Below are 10,890 nucleotides of genomic sequence, written 5' to 3'. Positions count from 1 at the left end.
TTGATCCTTGCACTGATTGTAAATTTCCTCGTACGAGGTTGTGAGGACTGTGAACACTGCATACCGCTGAGAAGACTCCGTTGGTCTGTTGCGGTTATCTTCCTGGGTCGGGCGGTTGCCCTTGTGGTATTGATCCTTCTGCCGCTTGCTCTGGTAGTGGCCCTGTGGCCATTCCCTTTTCTTGTCAGTTGGCGATGCGGCGGGTGCTTTATTAACGGTCTCATGACTGGAGATGGGCTGTGTTGCCTTTGCTGGCGTTGCCGGTGGCGGTGGGACTTCTCCATATGTAATGAATTCCGCCTGGGCGTGAATGACCGCCTCACTCATGATATGGTCATATGCCGCATTTGGATGATTGTAGTTGAGGTGATAGAGGAATGGCCCCTTGAGGAGTCCTTGCTTGAAGGCCGCCGATGCCATCGATTTGTCTAGATCGCGGCACTGAGATGCTGCCGCTCGCCACCTTGTGACGAATGCCTTTAGTGATTCGTTCTCTCCCTGCTTGACGCTGAACAGCTGACTCGTGTTATGATGTCCGGCGGACAATAAGATGAACCGGGAGAGGAAGGTATGTGATAGTGCGTTGAATGAGTCAATGGATCCTGGCGGACATTCGAAGAACCAATTCATTGCCTCTCCGTCCAGTGTTTCGCTGAACAAGTGGCACAGAGTGGGGTCGTCAAATCCCTTGTTGTTGGTGACCTTCTTGAAGGTGTCCATGTGGACGAAGGGGTCGGTTGTACCGCTGTAATGCGACATCTTTGGAGTTTTTGCGCACGCAGGCCTGATAGCTTGTAGGATTGCAGCGGTGAAGGGCCCTGGTCTGGACGTGAAAAGTGGACTTTGAGTTGGCGGCGTGGTGCCCGACTCCGCCCGGACCAACCTTTGTTCCAACTGTTGCATCCTCTCCAGAATTTGGGTTGTTGCGTCGCCGGCGGGTCCGGCGTATGTACTCCGCTGGGTCTGCCTACGCCTTGGCGCAGGCGGATCGCCCTCAGTTCTTGCCCTAAATTCCGAGCGGTTGGTGCGTGGTACTGACTCTGCCTCCTGCTCCAACATGAGTTGGGGAATGGGCGGTGGTCCCATCCCCAGTAGTTCAGGGGGATCCAGCGGGACCTGCATCTGCACGACTGGTTCTGGTCCCAATGTACCAGCGTTGGGATGACTACACCTTGTGCTACGCGAATGCTCGCTCTGTGCCGGGTTGGCGGTTCTTTCCAACGTCCTCTTCAGGTCATCAAAACGTGACATCAGCGTAGCCACCTGCTTTTGGGCCTCGGTCTTCTCTCTGCGCTCCTCCTCACGCTCTCTGTTCGCCTTGTGAAGGTCTGCCAGTGCCAGCTCGTACATGGCGGCGAGGTCCTGGCCTGGTGGGCGGCTGCTGCTTGGATTCGTCTCACCGCCGGGGTTAGTTGGGGTGTTGAATAGTGCGCGGTTAACACCTACCGCTGGATTGGATGGTTGGGGGATGGCGGATTGGTCTGCCTGCTCATCGGCGTTTCCCCCGCTACCGCTAGTCATGGTAGTTGTGATGGGATGACCTTTTGTTCAAGGGTTCCCACAGACGGCGCCAATGTTAATGCTCAAAGTCTGGCGGTAGCCAAACCTTCGTTTAACGCTAGTCCGGCGGGCGGACCGCTACTCGGTATACTTGGAGATTCTTGCTGGCTGCCAAATGAAAGACAGGGCGTCAGAGGGAGACCGCGTTGGGCGGTCTTCACTTCTCCGATGCCTAAGTCAGTTGATATATAGACAGCACAATAATAAATGAGTAGTTAATGCGTAATAATGAAGAGAGAAGAGAGGACCTTTTATAGGTGAGGAGAGGTCTGATCTTCTCTCTGTTTTCGATGTGGGACTGATGTGCTTCAGTTCCCAGTTTCAGTAGCTTCTAATGCCGTCTTGGCAGAGTGCGTGGCGGCGCGTCAGCGGTGATCCCGGGGAACTCTTGTGCTCAGGCCGTGGCCCGCCTGGCTGCTTATCCGTGGGTCACTCCTTTGACGGTAGTTGGTACCTCTAGCGGTACGATGAACGTGGCTGATTATAGCTAATTATGCTTTGCAAACGTACATGTAGGTACACTATCTATGTCGTCAGCAAATTTACTTCTTCATATGCTAGGACTGTTGGCCACATGCGCCATCACATGTAGTAATTTGACAGGGACACGCACCGCTGTCGAGCAATGCATCTGCAGCCTTTTTAGCTAAATCACAAGCTGCCACTTTAGTCCTAAAGAAACAAATGCTAAACTAGCTTGCCTGCTACGTACCTCCTAATTTACCCATATTAATTTATGTTGCTACACGTACTTCTGTGGTCACCTACACCCAGCGTATCGCAATTTTACTTGGTAGATAGTCAATTATATCTCATGCACTGTCCTCAATCCATGCAACAATATCATGCAATTGATATCACTCTTTTCATAATTATTATGAACCTGCATGTTCTCCGAATCAAATTCAAGCACAATTGCTATACTCTTATTAAATGCATTTATGTGGACAAGTGTAAACTCTCTACTCTTTTTGGTAGGAGACAAAGCATATGTGTCTGATGCTTCTACTAACCAAAGACCGCAGTATTGTGCCTTGTCCACGGCATTCAAGGCCAAAGAAAACTATTGCGGTCAATTGCCGATTACATAGAGCCTATATCAATTCCAATTCCAACTCGCTCCAAATCGATATAAGATAAGTCACTATATCTTATCTTTTACGCTATTTCAAATTGAGCTAATGCCATGCCAATCACATGCTTTTACTACTTCTAAGCATGCTTATAGAATATCACACTTGATAAGTTTTCACAAGCTTCCGTAAACTTTTGAGCATGCCTACAACATTTCGTAGATTTGGCAACATTTTCTAGACCTCACATGCTAGATATGCCATGCTTCATATACCGATCTCAAACGATCTCTAAGCATGCCTACAAAAATGCAAAAATGATATTAGCATCCACATTACAAGTACATGCTAGACACATATGCCATGCTCCTATTTAATCGCAACCCAATTAAATAAACATGAGACACTCAAACAAAATATTATTACTTGCTCTATGTGTTTATCATTTTTCATACAGATACAAACTTTACGAGTCTATGGTCTACGACCAACCGCCAAGCAGTAAGGCAACGCCTCATAATGACAATGACCGCTACGCGGCATTACAGTCAAGTTTCTCCTCCGAGAAATAGTAAAGGGACTAGTTAACACAGCCTAAGGCAGCCATTGATCCGGCAGTTAACCCTGACGCTTGGGTACCAAAGATTGGGCTCGCTACCCAACACCCTCTGCTCCGCGCAGCTCCCCTCATCAAACAATTTTCCGACCATCCGGAGGTCTATAGCTAGGAGTGGGAGACTCCTCGTAGGGCCTGGCAGGGGCCCACCCGAAAGGGCAAAAACGTTCGCTCCAACCAATTCTAGATGGACGACGCACTCGCACTCGGGGACATATACATACAGCCCAGCATAATTAGCAACGGTCACGCTCATGCCTCAGGGTATCACCTCGAGCTACCCGTTAATGCGCCGCCGAGCTTTTCGCGCTCGTGCCTCAGTGGCACCGCCGAGCTTTCATGCTCTCGCCTCAGCGGCAACCGCCGAGCTTTCTCACCGCCGAGATTTTTGCGCTCGTGCCTCAGCGGCACCGCCGACCTTTCATGCTCTCGCCTCAACGGCAACCGCCGAGCTTTCGCACCGCCGAACTTTCGCGCTCGTACCTCAGCGGCACCGCCGACTTTTGCCCTCGTGCATTCCCGGCACCGCCGAGCTTTCACTCACGCCTTCGCGGCACCCCGAGCTTCCACTCACGAGCATACCGCTCATGCCTTCGCGGCACCCTTGAGCTTCCGCTCATGCCTTCCCGGCACCACGAGCTTCCATTTACGAGCTTACCGCTCATGCCTTTGCGGCACCCCGAGCTCCCGCTCATGCCTTCCCGGCACCACGAGCTTCCGCTCACGAGCTTACCGCTCATGCCTTCCCGGCACCACGAGCTTCCGCTCATGCCTTCGCGGCACCCCGAGCTTCCGCTCATGCCTTCCCGGCAACCCTTGAGCTTCCGCTCACGAGCTTCCCGCTCATGCCTTCTCGGCAACCCACGAGCTTCCGCTCATGCCTTCGCGGCACCCCGAGCTTCCGCTCATGCCTTCCCGGCAACCCTTGAGCTTCCGCTCACGAGCTTCCCGCTCATGCCTTCTCGGCAACCCTGGAGCTTCCGCTCACGAGCTTCCCGCTCATGCCTTCCCGGCACCCCGAGCTTCCGCTCATGCCTTCCCGACAACCCTTGATCTTCCGCTCACGAGCTTCCCGCTCATGCCTTCCCGGCACCCCGAGCTTCCGTTCATGCCTTCGCGGCACCCCGAGCTTCCACCCATGCCTTCCCGTCAACCCTTGAGCTTCCCATTCATGCCTTCTCGGCAACCCTGGAGCTTCCGCTCACGAGCTTCCCTCTCATGCCTTCCCGGCACCCCGAGCTTCCGCTCATGCCTTCTCGGCAACCCTTGAGCTTCCGCTCAAAAGCTTCCCGTTCATGCCTTCCCGGCACCCCGAGCTTCCGCTCATGAGCTTCCCGCTCATGCCTTCCCGGCACCCTGAGCTTCCGCTCATGCCTTCCCGGCACCCACGAGCTTCCCGCTCATGCCTTCCCGGCACCCACGAGCTTCCCGCTCATGCCTCCCCGGCAACCCTTGAGCCTCCGCTCATGCCTCCCCGGCAACCCACGAGCTTCCGCTCATGCCTTCCCGGCAACCCACGAGCTTCTGCTCATGCCTTCCCGGCAACCCACGAGCTTCCGCTCATGCCTCCCCGGCAACCCTTGAGCTTCCCGCTCATGCCTCCCCGGCAACCCTTGAGCTTCCCGCTCATGCCTTCCCGGTGTTAATGTCTAAAAGTCCAGCGGTAGCTGAACCTTTGTTAACGCTGATCCGGTGGGCGGATCGATACTTGTGGTGCTCTCAAAGCCTCCGCTACCTGTCAAGTAAAATACAAAGAGCGTCAGAGGGAGACCGCGCTGGGCGGTCTTCAACTCTCCGATGCCTAAGTTAGTCAATGTATTTATGTTGACAAAGTAACAGTAGGTAAGTATTGAATGCGTAATTAATGAGAGAGGAGAGAACCTTTTATAGGTGAGGAGGAGGCTGACCTCCTCCTTGTTTTCGATGTGGGACTGATGTGCTTCAGTTCCCAGCTCTGGGAGCTACTGATGCCATTTTGGCACGGCGCGTGGCGGAGCGTCGGTGGTGACCTGGGGGTGATCCGACGCTGAGGTTGTAGCCCGCCTGGCGGTGTGTCTGCATGTCATTCCTTTGGTTGGAATTAGTACCTTTGGCGGTACACTGAGCGTGGCCCATTATAGCTAATTATGCTTGCAAATGTACATGTATGTACAAGTCCCCCAAGTCCCCAGTCAAGGAGGGCAATCTTGGTTGGGGAGTTGCTCGGCGGTTTGAAGCGTTTTGTTCCGCTAGACTTGCAAGAGCATAATTAGCGTCAGTGCGTTGTCAACCATGGATTTTGTGAGCAAACGCTTTATACCCTTTCGGGTGGGCCCCTGCTAGGCCCCCCAGGGAGTCCCCCACTCCCCGGCTAAGATAGACCTCCGGATGGTCAGCAAATTGTTTGTTGAGGGGGAGCTGCACGGAGCAGAGGGTGTTGAGTAGCGAACTCAATCTTAGTACCCGAGTGACGGGGGTCAACGTACCTGATCAGGGCCGTCGTAGACTGTTGACAAGTCCCCGTGTCCCGTGGGGACGGTCTGACCGTAACGCCGCGTGGCGGGCGTTGTCAGAGTGAGGCGTGGCCTTGGGATCCGTCGTTGATTGCAGCAGGAAGCAGCGTCCAGTAGACGTGCCTGGAGGTACTTTATTGAGCGATATTGCGCTGAACAAAGCACGCAGCTTGCAAGATGAAAAAGGGGGTTCCGCTGGAGGTGTGTAGCGGAAGACGCCCCGCTTGCAGGATGGCAAGGAAGAAGTTCCACTGGCGGGGTTTCGCTCAGCGGAGACTTCGTCACTTGGAAGATGTTAAGGGAGAAGTTCCGCTGGCGGGGTTTCGCTCAGCGGAGACTTCGTCACTTGGAAGATGACAAGGGAGAAGTTCCGCCGGCGGGGTTTCGCTCAGCGGAGACTTCGTCTCTTGGAAGGTGACAAGGGAGAAGTTCCGGTGGCGGGGTTTCGCTCAGCGGAGACTTCGTCACTTGGAAGATGACAAGGGAGAAGTTCCGCCGGCGGGGTTTCGCTCAGCGGAGACTTCGTCTCTAGGAAGGTGACAAGGGAGAAGTTCCGCTGGCGGGGTTTCGCTCAGCGGAGACTTCGTCTCTTGGAAGGTGACAAGGGAGAAGTTCCGCTGGCGGGGTTTCGCTCAGCGGAGACTTCGTCACTTGGAAGGTGACAAGGGAGAAGTTCCGCTGGCGGGGTTTCGCTCAGCGGAGACTTCGTCACTTGGAAGGTGACAAGGGAGAAGTTCCGCTGGCGGGGTTTCGCTCAGCGGAGACTTCATCACTTGGAAGGTGACAAGGGAGAAGTTCCGCTGGCGGGGTTTCGCTCAGCGGAGACTTCGTCACTTGGAAGATGACAAGGGAGAAGTTCCGCTGGCGGGGTTTCGCTCAGCGGAGACTTCGGAGGGTTGGGGAAGTCATCCCAAGTAGTTACTTCCACCAGACGCTTCGTCTGGTGGTAGTTGACACGTGTCCAACCCGCAGAGGGTTAGCGTGCGGAGGCTTGTCTCCTAAGCCTGGACGTCTTCTCGCCATAAATGATAGTAATTATGGATTTCGGAACCGAGGCGACGCCTCGGTTAATCCGGAGAGTAAGTGGAGGTATGCGACACGTGTACGGCTGTCGTGTGATGTCGTTTTTGAGCGGACGGCTGAGAACGCGCTGATGTTGACATAAAAGGGGGGGAAAGTCAGCGAGATTTGACACTTTGGTAAAAGCTTCAAACTCACAGTCGTCGTCTTCTCGCTCTGTTCGTCCGAGACTGAAGAAAGAGGTTGCCGGAGCTTGGAGATACCGTTCCCGGAGAAACGACGATCTTACCCCCCTAAGATTACTGCGCACCATCACATCGTAGGCTTCACCACCGAGGTTGGTACCTGGATTCCCCTTTTCCCTGTTTCATTGGATCTGCTATTTTCTGGGTTTTGTCGTTTTTGGTTTTTTTTTTGGATGATTTCTGTTCTTCTTTGGCGTGTTCTGAGGTGTGAAGTGAGATTTGTGGGGGGTTGGGTTATGGTGGTTGGCAGAGAGTTGGCGTTTAGGGATTTGCTAGATGGTTGAATCTGGGCTGAGTGTTTCCTCTTATTTTGGCATTTTCTGGGTAAATTGTTCTTGATGTTCTTGGCTATAACTGATGTAAGAATAGGCTAGATCTGTGTTTGTGCTAACTGGTGTGGGTTTTAGGGTTTGGGATGGCTAACGTCATAGAGATTTCGAGCAGTGAGGATTCCGGGTCTGACATGTCGTTCAGCGCGGCGGATAGGATATTTATTGACTCGTTGCGTCCGTCTGCCCATGCAGGAACCTCATTGCCAGAACCGCTAGAGGTTGAGCCGCTACAGACCATACCTTGGGAAGTAGCTATGGGTTATGGTCCACGTCCAGAGAGCTCTAGGGCGGGTGAGGCCGCTGCTGCCAAAGCTAGGCGCGACGAGCGTTTGGCGAGCAATAGCGCTGCCAGCGGCTCCGCTGGGGAAGAAGAAACAGCGGGGGAGAATGCTGAGTCAGCGTGGTTCCTCCAGGATGGAACCGCCATTGACAAGGCAGGAGGGCGGATGAATTCCGCCGCCGTCACTCGAATGAAGAAGACGTTCCGGTTGCCGGGCTCGGTGAAGCTACGCCCGCCGACGGTAGATGAGAAGGCGTCGATTCTCCCAGAGGGATTTGCGGCCGTGCATGAGGCGATATTCCGCCAAGGAGTGACTCTCCCGCTGGTGCCCAATTTCCAAATCTTGGTGTGCGAGTTTGGCCTTGCCTTCGGTCAGATTTGCCCCAACATGTGGCGGTTGATGCTGGCGATGAACTCACTGTGGTGGTTGTCCGGGTGCGAGGGGCCTACTATGGCGGAAGTGCTTCACTTCTACGAGCTGGTCTACGTGAAGCGCCAGGGTTGCAGAGGGCAAGTGAACCTGAGCCGCCACTAGGGAGCGCCCAAGCTGATCGAGAATCTAAGGGATTCAATGTCCTACTGGCGGGGGACCTTCTATGTCGCCACAGAGGGGTGGGAGTATCAGGCTGGGGCGAATGAGGAAGGGCCGACGTTTAGGATTAAGTCGGAGTTCCAACCTATCCGAGGTTGGTAACCAGTTTCTGCTGAATGTAGCTGGCGGGTGCTTGTATTTTGCAGATGTACCTTTACTAATCGATTTGTGTTTGTGCAGCGGGATTGCTGTACAACTTAACGCGTGAGGAGGAGTGTCGCGTGGCGCGGATCAGAGGTTGTTGGCGGAACCGCAACCTGCTGGACTTCCGACTTCTGACTGGTTGGGAGTTGTTAGTCGAGCAGAAACTAACTCGCTCCGTTGGTAAGAAATTTCCGCCATACTGCTCTCTTTTTTGTAATAAGTAGCCCAGACTGACTGGTTTATTTTTTTTTAGAAACTCCGCCAGGTAACAAATCGAGCCGCGACGCTTTCAAAAAAGCAATGGACCGTGCGGAGATTGATAACTTCCTGGAGACAATGTACGCCGAGGGGTTGGCGGCCCAGAAGACTGTAGTGAACCCCGAGACACTGGCGCTGAGCCAGTCCGAGGTTCCGGTGGTGTTGCCGATGCCGCTCCACTCTCACCTTGGTAACGACGGCCTGCCTGTCGTTCAGGCGGGGGTCCCCGTGGCAGGCGGCAAAAAGGGGGCCGCAACAGCGGCTGCTCCAAAGAAAGACCGGTGCAGCCGGCAGGGACTGTCACCGCCCCAAGGGAAGAACTGCTGCCGAGGGTGACGAGGGCCGCTGGCGGGAACACAACGGTGCTGGAGAGGAAGCGCCGGCAGATAGACTCCCCCGACGAGGAAGAGGGGGAGGATGTGGAGATTATCGGGGGCCGGCAGCAGAAGAAGGCCCGTCAAGCCTCGCTTAAAGCTGCTGTGGTGGAAGGGGAGGCGCCCGCTGCCAGTGACGTGGACTCTTTCGCCGCCTACACGGAGTTTATGACGGATGGTGAGCGGGAGTTCCTTTTCCATCTGTGCGAAAGGCTACGGTTTGGCGGCCTAGCTGGGATCTCGCGCCCGACAGCGATTGACCAATCGCCCTACAGCTCGTCGTTTGGTCAGATATCAGCTGGGCTGCACGACATATTTGAGGCGGCGAAGAAGCAGCCTCTGGTCGAAGGGGAGCTGAGGGAGGAGATTCAAAGCCTCCAGAGGGAGCTGGCGGAGGCGAGGGAGAATCTGGCGGAGACAGAAAGGCGGCTGGCCAAGGCGGAATGTGACTTCGCCGACGCCCGCGGTAAGCTCAACGTGGCCATCGAGCGGGACGTGGCCAAGTTGGAGGAGGACATCGCCCTGCTGCAGGAGCGGATAGCCGCTAAGGACAAGAAACTTATTATTGTGCAGCGGGAGTCCGTCGCCAGGGCGACGGAGCTGAAGCGGCTGGAAGGCCAGGTTGCCCACCTGAGGGCTGAAGGGGATACTGCCGCGGCTGCCGCTGTTGAAGCATTCAAGCAGTCGGCGGAGTATGCGAAGGCGATGACCGAGTCAACGAAGGCTGGGGCCCTAGCAAACATAGACATACTGAAGCGGAAGGGCGCCATCGACTTCGTCAAAGCGTCACAGCCCGATGCGCCGCCGGCCAAGAGTGCCCCGCCGGAGAAAGATGTCGTGCCTGCCCCAGCGGGAGGCGCCCGCTCAGGCAGTGGAGAAAGCGGCGTACATCCGACGGAAGGGTCCCAGCAGACCCCCAATCCCACCCCGTCGGAGGTGTCGCGTGCTGGATTCCTGGCGGCACACACCCGAGCGGACGGCACCATAGAGACCCCAAGTCCGACAACCCGAGGGTCCGATCAAACGAGTAGAGCGATCGTGCCGCCGCCTGCTGAAGCAGAAGATGCCGAGGGCAACCCCTGAAGCCAGCTGGGACCGCAATAGATTCTCTCTTTTTTTTTTTTTTTTTTTGTAGCCGCTGAGGCATAATAACTTGTAACAAATATTTTGAAATGGAATGAAATTTTTGAAGTTGTGTTTGTGATGATATGCCTGTACCGCTAGAGTTTTGACTTATATTTTTCTTTTGTTAATCAATGAAACATTAAAGGAATTAAGATTGGTCCAAGTGCACCATGTAGCGGACGAGGTTCGCTAACGATTGCTGGCGTTGCCAGTTGCCCTCGGTGCTGGACTTGGGAACAATGGTTTGAATAATTCCTCGTTTCATTGATAGCTGACTGATCAGCGTGTACAAAAGTAGGGTAGTACCCGTTGGGTAGCTTCCCTTAGCTAAATATTGAACAAAAATTTAGCTAAGTCAAGATGCTCCTGGGTAGCGGCATGACTATTTGTAGTAATACCGAAGGTGTTCGGTATTCCAAGGGTGGGTCGACGTGACGCCATCCTTGTCCATTAAGTAGAAGGTGCCTGGGCTAACGACTTCCACAATTTTGTATGGACCTTCCCAAGTTGGGCGGAGTTTCGTTGGTGGCGGAATGACTTCCTTCATTACCCAGTCTCCCAATTGGAGGTTCCGGGCCTTGACTCTGGCATTGTAGAAACGCGATACCCGTTGTTTGTTTTGCAAGTTGTGCAAATGGGCCTTGTGTCTTTTTTCTTCTAGGAGGTCCCTGTCCAGGTTGACGCCGTCGCTGTTGGTCTCTGGGCAGTAGGCTTCGACCCTAGCGGTAGGCTGAGTGACTTCAACAGGTAGGACAGCCTCTGTTCCGAACATCATACAA

Source organism: Rosa rugosa, chromosome 1, assembly GCF_958449725.1.
Source record: "Rosa rugosa chromosome 1, drRosRugo1.1, whole genome shotgun sequence".
Lineage (NCBI taxonomy): Eukaryota > Viridiplantae > Streptophyta > Magnoliopsida > Rosales > Rosaceae > Rosa > Rosa rugosa.
Note: the sequence above shows the minus strand (reverse complement) of the source record.